This window comes from Cryptomeria japonica, chromosome 9, assembly GCF_030272615.1.
Source record: "Cryptomeria japonica chromosome 9, Sugi_1.0, whole genome shotgun sequence".
Classification (NCBI taxonomy): Eukaryota; Viridiplantae; Streptophyta; class Pinopsida; order Cupressales; family Cupressaceae; genus Cryptomeria; species Cryptomeria japonica.
Window position 1 is genome coordinate 407,286,522 of NC_081413.1, and position 17,110 is coordinate 407,303,631.

General features: G+C 39.8%; 1 protein-coding gene and 1 long non-coding RNA gene across 3 annotated transcripts in view; both read left to right on the forward strand.

Annotated features, from left to right (window-relative positions):
- The window catches only part of LOC131073324 (phytochromobilin:ferredoxin oxidoreductase, chloroplastic), a 203,512-nt gene that overhangs the window by 168,052 nt on the left and 18,350 nt on the right, over nt 1-17,110 (forward strand). The window lies entirely within an intron of this gene.
- LOC131858081 (uncharacterized) lies at nt 2,548-4,638 on the forward strand. Its single transcript, XR_009358882.1, has 5 exons — nt 2,548-2,855; nt 3,137-3,782; nt 3,878-4,110; nt 4,205-4,357; nt 4,458-4,638. It is a non-coding gene; the product is annotated as an uncharacterized LOC131858081 (long non-coding RNA).

A 17,110-nucleotide genomic window follows, 5' to 3' on the forward strand; every position in this document is an offset into this window, starting at 1 on the left:
TTCAACTACGAGTCAGGTCTGATATCCACTTTATGGATCGGTTTTGCAAGTCTGATCTTTCTGTTCAAGTTTGCTCAAATGGATATTAAAGTTGGCTTCAACTCCAGATTCAACTTTCTGCTGATGGTATCTGCCTCTAATGATGAACAAGTTTGCTTTGATTGATACTCTTTATCGCTAGATTCAATCATCTTGAAGTCCCATTCATTTTGTTTTGATCTTTGATCTTGATTGCTGGAGTTGTCCTTCTCCTTCCTAGCTTTCCATCCTTATAACAAACTGGAAGTGCTCCTCATTGTATTGTTGAATCTCCTTTTGCATGATTTGATATCCTTTTAAGTTGTGAAGTTTTCTCCCTCTTCATTTATCACTCCTTGCATTAGTTCTTGATCTTTGACCTTTACATCTAATCTAATTTGCTGCTCTGCTCTTTTAGAGGAAGAATTTGATTTGAAATGATGATTCAAATGACTAATTTTGAATGCCTCTTTATAGGTGCTTAAAGAATAGGTGTGTCTTTTCCTCCCTTGGCCGACTTGGTAAGGTATAGCACAAAAAACTTTATTTCTTATAGGGCCGACTTGACTGATTTTTAAACACTTCAGTTTTGGTGCCTAAATACCCCTTCATTAGGATTTTTCAATAAGCAAAAAGGGAAGTTCGCTGCAAGACTTGGGCAATGGAAGTGAACTTCGCTCGAATTGAGGAGCAATGGAAATGCACTTCGCTCCAATTGAGGAGCAAAGCAAGCTCATTAAAAAATGTTCGCTCCAAACCAATAGCAATGGAAGGTTGCTCCACATGGGGAGCAATGGAAGTGGACTAAAAAACTTCACTCGAAAATGGAGGCAATGGAAGTGAACTTCGCTCCTAAGGAGTAGCAATAGAAATGCAATCAAAAGATCCCTTCAACCTAAGTGCAATGAAAATTGCTCCAAAATGCAAGCTAAGGAAGATCGCTTCAAAACTAAGGCAATGGAAGTGCCTACTAAGAAGTTGGCTCCTAAACTTGACCAATGGAAGTGCACTTGAAAAGTTCGCTCTTATCCAAGAGTAATGGAAGTCACTTAAAATCACCATCTCCAGCAGCTCTTTATCAAAATCTCCATTAATTCGATCCCCTTTACTTGTTTATATTATGCCAATGAGCAAGGTTAGCGAGTTAGGAAGTGAAAAGAAGTCTCTGTGTCCAAATCAGACTTCTACATAGTCAAAAGAATATGTATTGTAGGCCAGATCGGTGATTGAAAAGATGAAGATCATTGCTTGGCAAAGGAAGTAGTTCTGGCTTTTTGAAGAGCAATGGAAGTAGATTCAGGTTTTTGGAGTGGCAACAGAAGTCATATATGAATAGCTATCTTCCAGCTTGATGTTGTCTTGAAATATGAGTTGCTTATCTTGAATTTGATCTTCTTGATTTCTCCACCTGACTAGTTTTCTATGTTTCCTTGAATGCTCATCTTTCTAGCCTTCCATATTCATACCAAACCTAAGAGACTAAAAAAACACTTAGATCAAAATTGTGAACAAAAACATCAAGCTAAAGAAATGTGAGATAATTCACAGGATTCACTTCATGAAACTCTTCAACATCTGGAAATAGCACCACTGGGTTCTGCACATGATAATTCAAATCTGCAAATGCATTTTTAGACCTATAAATGACATATCAGGTCTGGACCTGCACAAAATTAGGTAGGAAAACAGCCAGATTGGAATATGAACAGCTTGTTTGTCCTCAAGAATTGCTTCCCTTATTCTCTGATTTGGCTTAAATTTGATCTTCTTCACCAGATTGCATTATTCTCTGCTTGAATTCATATCAGGACTGCATATACTTGATTTCAGAATCTGATGTAGATTATAATCCATGTCTGTTAGATTATTCACTTAAATCTGCACCTCCTGAATTGTCCTTAAAATCTGATTACCTGAATTCAAATATGAATTCGTATCTTTGCCTTTGTTGTCGGGTAATTAAGCATTAAGGTAAATTGTGTTAGCGTTGGCAATTAACCCATCGGTTGTCGGCAGTTGGCACCGGGTAATTGACCAGACTCCTTTATATTGTATCTGTTTCCAGTCTTTGGACATGCTATTGTAGTCGAACATATTGCTATCATTGTATGTATTGGCTTATTATGAATCAATAGAACACTTGTGAGTTCCATATATTCTGTGTACTTCTGTCATTTATGCAATGTCTTAACCTGACACCCCAAGGGGGAAACAACCTTGTCATTTACTTATGATCTTTTATGATCTGATTTTGAATTTAAATCCCCCCAATGTTTTTGTTTAGATTACTCATTTTTTACTTCAAAGGCCAGTTTCCTTATTCAATGCTGCGACCTTTTGCCTTGTGCTTCATCGTGGCATGTGTTGGAGCCAGAGTCCCCAAACTCGCCGCGAGTCAGGTGAGTTCGCCGAGTTGGCGAGTCGAGCCAACCTCGGCGAGTTTTGCCGACTCGCCGCTCTGACTCGGCGAGTTTTGGGCAAAACTCGCCTGACTCGCGAGTCAGGCGAGTTTTGCCAAAACTCGCCGAGTCCGAGGTCCAGGACTCGGCCGCGCGATAGGCATAATTCGAACTTAAAAAAACAAAAAAAAAAAGAGCTTTTTCATTTGTTTTTTTTTTCCATTCTCTTTGGTATAACCCTAAAAGGTCTTTTAATTGTTATTTGTGAGAAGAAGAGAGGAAAAGTGAGAGAGAGGAAGGAAAACAAGAGGCCATAGGTTTGCAATCAGCAAGGAAGAAGAGCATCAAGGAGACCACAAATCACATTGGGGAGGCCATAGGCTTGCATTGAGAGCATCAAGGAGTCCAAAGCAAGACTTCTCAACTCATTTGAAAGAGGTAAGGTAGATTTTGCTTGTTTTTTTAAGTATGTTAATGGATTTTTTTCATTTGTTTGTTAATTTTTTTTTAGTTTAACAGTTAACTTTCCAAATCTTGAATGTTTTTATTTTTTTAGCTTAATTACAATGAGAGAAGTAGAATAATGGCAAAGTGCAAACCCTACATTTTTTTAGAAAAAAATTGTAAACATGTATTTACAATTTTATTTTTTTTTAAAGTAGGGTTTCCTGATTTTTTCTATTAGTTTATAACTTTATTAAATTTTCTTATTGCAGCAGCTTTCACGTTTAAAAAACATTCATTTTTCACAATGCCTAAAAAGGATGAGGCTTGGAAATATACTGAAGACTTTATTGGCAGACAAAAAAATCAAACAAAATGTTTTTTTTGTAAAGAAATTAATTTTGGTGGCATCAATAGATTTAAATACCATATTGCCGGCATACCTGGCCATGATATTGAGGTATGCAAATTACAAACTCCTGAGGCAAAACGTTTCTGTTATGTCCAATTAGAAACACATGAACAAGAAAAGTTAACTAAGAAGAGGCAATTGGAAGAGTTAAGTGCTATTGGCTCCCATGCACCCACATCCGCATCTGCATCCGCATCCGCATCCGCATCCACATCCGTAGGCTGTGTTGGAGAGGGTTCTTCCATGCCTCCCTTTCACCCTAGTGCTTTTGCTAGTGCTAGTGCTTCTGCTAGTGCTAGTGCTTCTACTTCTACTCCTCCTGGTGGCACTATTACCTTTGGCCCTAGAGTTCGGAAATCCAGGTTGGATAGTTATTTTGTGCCGCGTAGTACTCCTGGGGCACAACCCTCGCTTGAGGGTATGGGTTGGAACAAGGAGGTTCATGATGCTGCAAGAAAACAAATTTGCAAGTTTTGGTACTTTTGCAACATTCCATTTATTGCAGCCAGGTAATTCTTTTTGATTTGATTGCTTTAAGTTTAAAAGTAAATTTATAGTTTGAAGTTGAATTTTACTTTGTCTAATCATAATCTATTTGTGACAGGTCTCCTTATTGGCAAGGCATGGTAGATTCCATAACCATTTGTGGTGCGGGGTTTAAAGCCCCTACCGATGTTGAGTTAAGTGGCCCCCTCTTGTTACAAATGGTTGAGGATATGAAAGTTGAGCTAGAGGACCACTGACAGTCTTGGAGAGAAAAGGGTTGCACCATCATGACAGATGGTTGGACGGATAGGAGGAATAGAACACTCCTAAATTTTCTTGTTTCCTGCGGAGGTGATTGATTATGATTCATTCTAATTTGTACTTCCCTAAATGCATTGAATAAATTAAATTTTGATTTGTTGAAAGTTTGAAACTCTATTTTCAGGATCTACCATGTTCTTGAAATCTATTGATGCTTCCTCACATGTGAAAAATGCCACATACTTATGTGAGGCTATTGAGGAAGTCATACAAGAGGTGGGGGAAGAAAATGTGGTGCAGGTGGTGACAGATAATGCAGCAAGTTATGTTGCTGCAGGTAAATTTTGAACTTTTCAAGTCTTGATGGAGAGGCATCTATGATTATTTAAAATTTTCTTAACACATCAAAATTTCTAATTAACTTAAAATTGCTGCAGGTAAACTTTTGATGGAGAGGCACCCGAAAATTTTTTGGTCTCCTTGTGCGGCCCATTGCCTTGACCTCATGTTGGAGGATATTGGTAAGCTTGAATGGGTGAAATCAATAGTTGAAAGGGCCAAATATATCAGCAAGTTTATCTACAATCATGCATTGGTCCTTAGCATTATGAGGCAATACACGAGGCAAAAGGAGTTGGCTCGTCCAGGCATCACGAGGTTTGCCTCAAACTTCCTCAAACTGAAATCCTTGATAAAATCAAAGGCGGCTTTGAGGCGTATGTTTGTTGGTGAGGAGTGGACTTCCTCATCCTATGCTACAACCACTGCAGGGATAGATGTGGTAAATTGCATTTTTGATGAGTCAGGTTTTTGGACCCCCTGTGGAGAAACCGTGCAGGTAAATTTATTACAATTTAACATTTAGTATCTACTATCTAGTATCTACTATTTAGTAATTTAATTTTAATTTATTAACAATTTAACTTTGCAATTTTTCTTTTTTTTTAATTTAATTTGTGACTTAATTGTTTTTGTTTAACATTATGTGTAGGTCACTGAGCCCCTCGTAGTTCTCCTACGAGTTGTTGATGGGGAGAAGCCCTCTATGGGCTATATATATGAGGGTATGGATAGGGCCAAGGAGGCCATTAGGTCCATATATGCAGGAGATGAGGATAAGTATGGCCCCATTTGGGAGATTATTGATAGGAGATGGCAGAACCAGCTTCACAGGCCCATCCATGCAGCAGCCTATTACCTCAATCCGGCATTTCGATTCCGTGATGACTTCAAGGCAGATGAGGAGGTTCTTAGTGGCCTGTATACAGTGGTTCAAAAGTTGTGTACTGATGGCACAGCCTCAAGAACAACGCTCCAGCTGGATAAATATAATAATCGAGAAGGGGCAATCTTCTCAAGCAGCATGTGCATAGAGGCTCGAACACAATTGCAGCCAGGTAGAAATATATGTAAACTTAAGATTCTTAAGTTTATGGCTTATGCATTTTAATTTTTGATTTTATAATCTAGCCTTAAAGTTGGAAATGAGTTTGATTTTTTTTTCTTTTTCGTTATTTCAGATAGATGGTGGCAAATGTTTGGGCCCTCAACCCCAAACCTTCAAAAAATTGCCATCCGTATTTTGAGCCAGCCATGCAGTGCTTCTGGATGTGAGCGCAATTGGTCAATGTTCGAGCACATCCATTCGAAGAGGCGTAATAGATTGTCTGTGGAGAGGTTGAATGATCTTGTTTTTGTTCATTACAACCTTCGTCTTAGGACCAGACAAATTTTGGACACTGACTCCTCTCCGATCACTTTAGCGGAGATCGATCCAGAGTCTGAGTGGATCACTGAGTCTACCGATCCCGTCTTCACTGAGGAGGACCATGAGTGGGTTGACCAGGCAGACAGAGAGGCTGAGGCTGTGGCTATGGCAGAGGAGGAGGATAGAGCATGATCCAGCACAGGCACCTCACAGGCGGAGACTATGGCTTCTCAGTCATCCAGGACCTACCTTAGACGCATTTGTAGGAGGCAGACAGACTACTCTGAGGCTCAGGATTAGCTAGAGCCTGAGCCATAGACTTGTTTTTGTTTACAGTTATATATATGTTTGGGAACATTTGATGTCATGGATTTTATATACATTTGACAACATTTATAACTCTATATATCTATGTTTTCTATTTCCTTCAGCTACAATTTACATTTCTACGCATGTGATGGATGTATGTTTATGTATGTGATCAAATCAGCTTCTATTTGATGATGTTATAGTGTCTTTAAGCTTTATTCAATAATGGGTGCATGAAACAAGTTTTAAATCGTTAAAAATCTCTAAATTTCAAGGGTTTTTTATTTTGCCGAGTCATAGCCGAGTCGTCGCCGAGTCATAGCCGAGTCATGAGTCGAGTCGGCCTTGCCGAGTCCGAGCCAAGTCCGAGTCTGGGAACTTTGGTTGGAGCTATTAGGGGTCAAAAGAAATGGTGAGGTGGATGCTCCCTTTTCTTTAAAATGCCTTAAAAAAAAGACTTTTCTTCTTTCATTTTAGAACTTGGTGGGGTCCAGCATATAAAACAGCATTGTTAATATCTAAAAGAAACTTTTTAAATTTCCACCTCAGGAGCTTGTGGGGCCCAAGTAATGTAATAGGGTAGAGAGGGAGAGGAAATCACAAGGTCTTAAAAAACTTTAAAATCTCCATCCTAGAGTTGGGAGGGCCCAAACATGTATGACATGGGGGAAGAGAACTGTTAGGTGAAGTGGGATGTGGAAGTGAAGAATGGTAGGGAAAGTGCCGTGGGTGAAAGGGAAGTAGAGGATGTTGGGGAAAGGGAGACATAAGGGATATGGAGGATGAAAGTAGGGGAAACGTGGGGGAAGGTAGATTTAGGATGTGGGAGGTATAAGGGATAATGGAAGGAGTTAGGATATATGGGGAGTAAAGTAGAACGGGAGGTATATAGGGTAGTGGAAGGGTATGCTAAGGTGGGGTAGACTAAGATGGAATGAGGGTTGGGTAGGGTGATAGGTAAAGGAAAATGGTATGGTGGTAGGGGAATAAGATAGTGGATGGGTATGTTAAGGGAAGGGTAGTAGATAAGGAAATAAAGGGAGGTCTAGAGAATGCATGGGAAGGTAGAGGTCGGAGTAAATATAGGTGTAGGTGTTGGTGATGAAAGAAGATGGAGGGATGAGGGATGTGGAAGGAGATGGAAACTAAAGGAGACTGAAGTGGAAAGGGAGATGTAAGGGAGGGCTATGGAATGAAGGGAGAGATATGGAAAGAATGGAGGGGTGAAAAAGGTGATGGCAATGGTGAGGACTGGAAATGGGGGTGATTGGGTTTGGGCACCCATTGGCAGTGTTGACAGAAATAGGTCGAAAGCTTAGAAGGGCAAAGGAAGTGTTGAACCTCAGTTCATCCTTAAGAAAGAGACTTGATCAGCTCCTGAGTAACTACAAACAAAAGGTTAATAGCAAAAACTCGACAACAACCAACAACTAAGCTAAGACAACTACCCTAGAAAGTGAAAAAGTGGGGGTCCCCATTTGCAATGGGGCGATGTGTGAATACATCACAACATCTAGTGGCACCTCGAATAAATGTTTCTTAACATTTCAAAGATAAATACCCGACCCACACTTGAATCTTCGGAAAATTTGACCTAACTTATCAAGAGACTAGAAAACATACTCAAAGTGGAAGAAGAATCCCAAACTGGATCAAGTCACTTTGTCTTTGATTACCCATGTGTGTGCAATTGTATTCATTTCCTCTCAACAAGACCATCATAACTTCCAAGTTCCATCGTGATTAGCTACGTAGTTTGTCTAAACTCCATAAGCATCCTGGATAGAGCCTCGTCGCCAGTTGAACATCTATAGCCTTGATGAGGTTATCGCTGCAATCTCACGAATATTGCTCCATTCCCAGTCGAGCGTCCATAGCCCTGATGGAGTTACTCGCATGTTCCTGTAACCAATTTTGATATTTCATTTTCATTCATTTTTCTTTGTTTGGATTTTTTTTTCTTTTCTTTTCATATTCCGTCAATTCCTTGGCTCATAAGCAATAAAGCTCGCTTGGGTTTGATGATTACAATGGCGTTGAAGCAAGACTTTGGATTTTTCACTAATCACGACTTCCCTTGGAAAGCCATAATGACTCGGAGTTTATTAGTGTGTATAGATATAGTAATCGAAAGATGTCGGTATCGAGACACAGAAAGTGATTCTCTTCCAAGTCAGGTACAAGTCCTAACCAAATGATAAAGCTAGAGAGGAATAACCTCTGATTCAAAAGCACTTCATGAATAGATATCTAAAAAATGGAGCAAACATAAGATCCAAAATGTGCCAGTGTGTGAGAAAACAACACAAACACCCTTCTCACAAATGAAGGCTCCCACTTAGGACGCCTAAACTAGGCAAAATGACCGATTCTTAAGCAAACTAAACTAAAGTACACAAAAACAAACTAAACTAAGGCAAACCAAAAGCAGAGCGAACTAAAGAAAGAAAACAACTAAACTATTTGAGCCACCCAAGATCATGAGTCAAATGACTCCAGGAAAATTAACAAGAAGGCTCAAAACCTCTAATCTAAAACATGCAGAAAGAAAACCTACTATAAGCTATATACAAGACTCTTAGACTTTATACGACTCAAAGAAGTGATGTATGCACATGACTTTACATGATTTATCAAGGTATGCAACATGAGCGTGGCAAAGGTGATGGTCCAAAGTAGTGCAAACTCATCCTTGAATATGGAAAAGAAAGTTCTCACAAGGAAACTCTCATATTCAATCAAAACCTCACTCAAAATGATCAATTGGGGTAATTCATTAGGTCCATGATCTATCCATATGCAAGTTGTTTTCCCAAAACCCCCATAATCAAAATCATAACAATTTTCAAAACTAGGATTAAGGATAGAGACAAATTGGCGCCATTCATGCTCAAGTAGAAACTCTTGCTCACCATCCATCAATGCATCATAGGAAGAGAGATCATCAACTGCTTTCAGAGGTCGCCATTGGTGATGTATCATTCCACGGGCATTCATGACGTATTGGTTCTTGTTTGCAAGCTTTTCTTGAATCCTTTGGATTGGAAGTAGCACAACCCCGAATTGCTCTTCATTCTTCACTTTTGTGGCGACGACAGGCTTGATATCTTGCATGAACCACGTATCCTTGTGATGCTCCATAAGCATATCCTCGAAAATTAGAGTCTCCTTAATAGGCTGATCTTCAAATTTGTCTTCTAGTGGTTGCTCAAATGTTGACATTGATAGTAACACCACCTCAAAGTGCCTTTCACTCTCTAGCTCTATTTGTTCACTTTCAAGGATACTTGAAAATTCTTCTTTTCGAATGACTTGAAATTCTTTATTTGATTCTCCTTGTGGCAAGGATGGATGCTCACCAAGGATGTCATCATCTTGAATAGCATAACACTCAATTCCTTGTTCTTGGGATGGTGAAGCATCAAATGTGTGATAATCCCTCAAGTCATCTATGCCTCCTGCATCGTTTTCCTTCTCAATCTCCTGATGATCCTCACTAGTATCCATGCTTTGTAGAGCTACAAGCTTTGTTGTCTCCACACATTGACCCTCACTTGCTAGCATCTTGCTAGCTTGAACATTTTTCACTGTTTCTTCACCTTCCTTGGACACAAGATTACCCTCAACTGTGATGCCTTGACTTCTTGTCTTGCTCATACTATCTTCTTGCAATTCATCCCATAATGCTTTGGGAGGTTGAAGTTGATGATGAATTGTGCCTCTTTTAGCAACTTGTTTGTCTAAAATTTTTTTTGCCAGTGATTCCATTTGTACTTCCTCCATGACATCTTTCAACGCCCCCTCAAATAACATGATGATGATGATGTCTTTGAGTGCCTCCTCAAATTGTTCTTCATATTTGGGCTCTCTTGCGATAACTTGTATTTCTTTGTTCAAAATTTCCATATGATTGTATTCTCCTTCAAGGCTGCTACTTGAAACTTCTTGTATTTCATTTTCAAGGATCTCCTTTTGTAGTAGGAATGAAAATTCATCAAGAAATGAATCACCTTCTTCCTTGGATGCTTGGTCAACACTTTAATCACCACTTGTCTCTATTTGAACATTCTCAATTGTTTCTTCAACTTTCATTCCATTGTACTCTTCTTCAGGTGCAAGGTATGGAAAACTATTCGTTGCAACGCATTGATCATCAAGTTGATTTGTGTTATCGGTTTGCAACTTCTTTCCTTCACTGTCGGATGATGTAGCAATGTCTCGTTCATATTTTTTTCTAAATTCGGCTGCAAGGTGTGCATTCCAAGATCTATTAGCAATACACTCTTCCTTAGATAAGGCTGGCAATCCAAACCGATACCTGACTTGGTTGATAGCCATTTCACAAAATGAGCAAGTAAATTCAGAGTGGGGTGCATTGTGAATCCTACACCACAATGGTAGTAATATGCTTTCTAAATTCAATTCACCATTTAAGACAAATTGATTTTCAATCATCCACAAGAAGCTTGAAAGAGGATCATTGCTCTCTGGGACATCAAAATTGCCTTCTTCTGCTTCTGGCTTGGGGATATCCCAAAAGAAGATATTTCCTTGTACTGCTGATTCCATCCTTGATAGGTATGTGAAGCAATGCATTTCATCATGTTTATCTGTTTCATGGATTCTACACTTCCCTAGTGATGTAAACTCGGACAAACGACGTGGGTATAGCTGTGCATTCAATCTCCACCAAAGTCAAAGGATATCAACTTGTTGCTCATCTTCGCAATGCAGCCCCTCCATTGAGAAATCTTTCTTTTTGATTTTTTCTGATTTTTTTTTTTTTTTGGATTTTCTGGAATAAGAGAGATCTAGAAAATCTCAAATTTAGCTTGAAAGCTCGACTGGTTCCAGATGTGTGAAGTACTTCTTTCCTTTGTAAGCCCAACTGATAATTTAGCGATCACCCTCTTTTCTTGTGTAAATTATGTTGGCAACTGCTTCAAAGTATGACTTGATAAACTCCACCATCAACTGCTTCATTCATGTATCCACAATCAAGCCCTCCTAGCGCCAATTCTGTTGATGTGTTTTTTAGGCACATGCGAACACAAAATAAAATACCCAAAAAGTATATTATCCTCTCTTGATCAAAGTCTCTCAAATGCTGAAGATTCGCATAAGGATCACTTGAGACAACTCCAAGGTTCCTAATATGTCAGGTCACGACGTGTGGATAAGCACAGTTGGTCGTTGTGATTGTTGTTTCTCTAAGGGGCCTTACATTGTACATGAATGCTTGAATTGCTAGAACTTTGATTCTATCTACTTGCGTGGAAAATAAAAAAAGGGTAAAAGACATGGGGTTTAAGAAGTCTATACCATTCCTGAGAATGTAGGAATGATGGACAATCTTTGGTGGAACTTGACTAAGCTTTGCTTTGACATGCAAAGCTTAATGCGATCTTCTAAGGAAATTAGATGAGTTTCAAATCATTATCAAGCATAGACACCATTAATTGAATGCATATCGATGATTGAATAACAGTTGAACTTAAGCTCATTCAAGTGTTCTAGTTGACCACACAAGGCGAATTTGCAAAAGGAGGAAACCCTAAAAGAGATCGATTAGGGTTTGGAGCCATTAAAGCAACATTGGGAGGCATTATTCATTCATTCAAGCATTCATTTATACAGCAGCAAGTTGGGAATTGAGCTTTGAGGAAGAGTTTCAGCAGTAGATCAGACTTCTAGGAACGAAAACTCCTTGGAGATTGGAAGTTTGGACGAAAACCCAACATTCCTTAGAGGGTGAATTCATTCAGAATTCAACACTGAGCACAAATAAGTGGATCACTTATTTTGAAGGGCAGATTTAAAGGGATCAGATTGCAACTCTGGGTTGTTTAGGGCCTGCATATCCATCACCATCAGTACACCAAGCCTGCCATACCCCCCTTTGGTTGTTTGCAGCAATTACTCAACTGGGCGTAGGGTTTAGAGGGCATCACTAGGTGTAAATCAGACAATAGGATCTGTTGTTGTAGATCAGCATTTTGATGGTGGTAAAAAAATCAGAAATTCATATCATTGGCTATCTTAGAGAAAACCTCGATTTGTGCAAGGCATTGGATGGTATGTTTGTAGTACTGAAGTGAATAAAAACCAGAAATTTACCATCTATTACTGCATTTAATTTCTGCACTTTCCATTTTGGTTTCTATTCTTTATATGTTCTTAATTTCATTGCAAATATCAACAAAAACTCCAAAAAACAGAAAAACCAAAAAAAAAAAAAAAAACAATAAGATTATTGCAAAACCCCCAAAAAATCAGAAAATTCAAAGAAACACAAAAAATAAATCAGAACTTGCAGTCATCAAACTAGAGGGGCTCTTTCAATGGCATTAGAGCCATGATCCTACCAGTCTGAGGCTATTTTGATCATTTCTATGTATCCTAGAAGGATTGGACCATACAGATATTATACTTGCAGGAGAGCACAAGTGGAATTAAATTTTGACACGAGTACTCCAATTGTTGCAGATATGGGTGATATGCAGGATGGTAATAGGAGTTCTCATCAGAGGGAGAGACAAAATCAATAGGAAGACCCTGATCGAGAGTTATTTAGAACTCTTGTTAATACACAACCACAGATTGCACGAGCATTAGAGTGGATAAGTGGAACCCTTGATAGATTGGATATGGACTGGCCTAGGGATACACATGGTAGACATGACAGGCATGATGGGCATGACAAGGTTGATAGGTCTGTATCAGTTGCAGAGAGTTGTGGAGGTAGTAGAGCTCCATCTTCGTTTGATAGTGCATTTGTCTCTCCTTCACGTGATAGGACACATACAGGGACAATTGATAGACCTATGCAACCACATTTCCCGCCTAGAAAGGAGCCACCACCAGTTGACTCACTTGAGATTGTGGAGTTTCAGGATGTTGTTATGGCAGCTAGTGAAGAGTGGGTATGCCTTCCAGAGCATGTTAGAGACGCATGTCCCCTACATAAGTATTGTTTACAGTGCAAAGATAGTATGAGGAACCGTGGTCATTGACGGCCTAGACAGAGCATAATGTTGACCTTAAATGACCTACTAACAAGCTCATTTTATCTTCCTTTGACCATAGCGAAAAGATTAGTGCACAAGCCTGGGTGCATAATCTTGATATCTACCTCTCACTTACGACGATGCCTGAGGACTAGTGTAATGTCCCCTTCTCGTTGATGTACTTCCAGTGGTCCATTGGCCTATTCTTGAGACCCGTAGGCCATGTGGAATGAAGAATTAGGGTCAAACATTGATGAGGCGAGAACTTACTATTTTTAGTAAGTCAAGGGTTGGCTGTTTTGGTGATACTGTCCTACTGAGCTTTCCATGCTCTGTCATTGGGCACGAAGATCATGCTTTTCAGAGTAGTAGTTCATGACTTACTATTTTTAGTAAGTGGCAGTATGGAGTGTTGCTATTTTTGGCAGTGGACAGGGTCCTGATCCTGCAACATTCCTTGCTCAGCTTCATCCTGGTCTTTGTTAATAATCAGTATTGGAGTCATAAGTGATGTAATTAAATATTATTTCCTTATCCTAAGGTTTAATATTTAATTAATTTGATTATTTTTACTACTGATTAATGACCTTGGAAATTGCGCATAACATGATGTCTCCTAAGTGCTAGGCGAATTGTTTATGTCTGGAAAGGAGATGCCAATATTAAAATGGTAGATGTTATTTTATTCAACAAAGTATTTGCTAAGTCATAAATCGTGGTCCTTGCTTGCTTGGCGTGAGGTTTGACTTGAAGTATGGCGCCATCCTTGGGGTTCACTTGGGTAAATGAAATGCAAATGGGAAAGATGAATTTGTGAGCATTTGCATTTGAATTTGGTGGAGTTAGAAGTTATAAATAAGAGCCCTGGGCTCTCATTTTGGTATCTTATGTAATTGCATCATTATGCTGCCGGATTGGCGATTGAAAAATCTGAGCTTCGAAGTGTGGCTTCCTAGCTAAGTCTCAGTTTCATACTTGGAAGATAGTACCTAGTTGTGTCCTTGTATTTCCAGTGCTGTTGGTGAGTGAGTTTTGCAAATTGTGGAGTGTTTTGTGTGGGATTGGAGTGTTTTCTGGTTGCTGGTCACGGAGTTGCTGAAATTATATTTTGCTCATACCTCTTGGCCAGGGGATTCCATCATTCTGGGTACCGGCTCATTCATCTTTCCTGCTACTGGTGATTCATCTTGTAAGTTTTTAGCACCTTGCATTGAGTATGGAATTTTATAATGCAAATCGAAATTCTCTGGTTAGGCGTTGGGTTTAGGAGGTGCATTGGGATGTGTGCCAAATAAAAGAGAGTGTTTTGATAGCTCACTTTGGGTTTGTTTTCATTGTTGCTGGTATAGTATTGGTTTAGAACTGTTTTGGGGTGAATTGGGTGAGTAATGAGAGAGTTATGAGTGTTTTAGTGAGTTCATAGGCTACTGGTTTTGCATTTCCAGCCTACAGATTTGATGTTAGCAGAATTTCATGCTATTTATTTTGGATGTTCAGCATTGCTCTTCTACTCTCACTCTCTCTATTATTGTAAGGTTAAGTAGTAGTACTACTAACCATTCTAGCTTGTAAACTCTCACCCCGCTGAAAAAGTGGAAGAGGCTGGCTTGCCGCCTAGTTCAGTTAAATTGTAATTCACTCCTTTCGCTGCATAAGCAGTCGAGTGATGATTGGTTGTAATGGTCCTCCCGCTGCATAAGCAGTCGGGTTGAGTTCTTTGTAATTCAGTCCTTCCGCTGAAATGCCGCGGTTGAGTGATTTGTGTCTGTTGTATGTTTCTCTTGGCTGGTTCACCGCCAAGTTTCTTGCTTTCTCACTGGATAAGCGGAAGGGGCTGGCTTGCTGCCCAATATTGTATTCACTTTATCTTTTCAGCAGATTTGAGATCTAACGATCCCCTATTCACCGTATGCTCTCGCCTTCCCATATTGGGCACTTGGTGATTAGAAAGTGGAAGGGTTGCATTTTTCAGCAAGCTTTGAGTTTATGTTTTCTAACCTTAACGGGTTATCTGTTGGTTGATGATTATTATTGGTCCTAAAAACAAAAAAAAATATTTGGGATATCACAGTGGTATCAGAGCTGGTTTTCCTGCCAGCCTGTGAGTTTCAGTGGACTCGGAGTTCTCCATGAGTGACAGAGACGTCAGATACTACAACCGAGAACAAAAGAGACAGCAGTTTCAGATTCTGATAGTGCCGGAAGAGGATACATTTTCAGAAGTACTGAGAAACAGAGGGAAGGATTTGGATTCTTCAGACTCAATGGATTCAATGGTAGACAAGGCTACAAAACAGAATGAAGCACTTAATAAGAAGGCTAAGAGACAATTCAATACCATGATGGACATGATGTCTCTACTACTCGCCAAACTTAACCAGAACGTTGTTGGGACCCCTAACCAACCCAACAATGGACCGGAAACCAACACTTCTAATGCTCTTGCAGGCAATGGAAATGGGAGTAACGAGAGCAACAGTGGAGGTTCAGCCCCAAGACCTCTACAACCTATATTTCTGCCAAGAGAAGTACATCAAGCTGAAACGGAGATACCTACAGTTGATGAAATAAGAAACAGTTACATGGAGTATGCTTTTCTCTCTGGTGAGATTTGAGATATCCTCACTTTGGATCAGTTTATGAATCAAAAAATGAAGAGAGGAAGAAGGAATGACAATAGATTTTCTGCCCCAAGAGATTATCAGCAAGCTCTTGGAAGAGTGACCTTAGCACACTTTGATGGAAGCACTAAGAGCACAGCTAGAGCATGGGTGCAGAAGTTGGACAATTACTTGTCCTTGAGGCCTATGCCGGAAGAAGATGCCATCAAGTTTGCTACCTTGCACTTGGATGGAGTGGCCCACGAATGGTGGTACCATGGGTTAGTCACCCTTGGTCATAACTTGATCACCACCTATGCTGATTTCACCAACAAGCTGATTGAGAGATTCGACACCAAGGATCCATAGGTGAAATTTAGAGAACTTGCTCAACTCAAACAACAAGGTTCGTTGGACACTTACGTAACTGAATTCCAAAATTTATCAGTTATGGTAAGTAGCATCTCTGAGAAGCGGTTAGTTGTCCTTTTCACTGAAGGACTTGAGGAACCTTTGAAAGGTTGGGTTAAAGCATTTGATCCACCCACATTGGCAGAAGCTGTTAAGAAATCTCGAAGCATGGAGTTGGCTGCCCCAAGGAATAAAATTCAGTCCAAGCCTTTTCCTTTCAGAAAGGATAAGAAGAAGTTCACAAATCAGACCAAGAGGTTCCCTTGGTGAATGGATGATGAGCTCCGTCAAGAGCTTCGAATGAAGAATCTTTGTTATTCTTGCAAAGAACCTTGGGCCCTAGGACATAAGTGTCATGGAAAGGGCAATCTGCATCAGATGGAGTGCTATTCTGTGGATGGATCAGATTCTGAAATTTCAGAACAGCAGACTGAAGTTGAGGACAACGAGTATGAAGAGGCTCCTGAAGGGCCTGAAATTGGGTCAGAAGATAGAGGAGTGGTTGCTCAACTCTCGAGCATTCACAAGAATGAGTCCTTTAGAGTTCGGGGTGTGATTGGAGAGCATTGTGTCATTGCTCTCATTGACACAGGAGCGACTCATAATTTCATTGATGAAAGGATTGTTGCTAAGAGGGGACTAGTGGCAGAGGAAGTTGAGGGCTTCAAAGTCATGGTAGCAGATGGCTCCACTATTTCCTACAACCGGATGATTTACAACATGTCTCTAAAGTTGGAAAATCATGAAATCAGAGATGATTTCTTTGTGGTTAGCATTGGTGGGACTGATGATGCAATCCTCAGGATTCAATGGCTGAGATCTCTTGGTGAGATTACATTAAACTTGCAAACCATGGAGTTGAAATCCATGTCGGAGGGGAAGAAGGTAGTATTGAGAGGAATGTTGCATGGTGGACTTAGAGTTGTATCTCTGAAAGGATGGAGAGGCTGATCCGCTATAACCAGGTGGAATGGGCAACAGAGTGTTTGATAATGCCTTCAAATCCGTTGGTAGATAAGGGCAGCTATTCCACAGACATTCAAGCAATGATCATA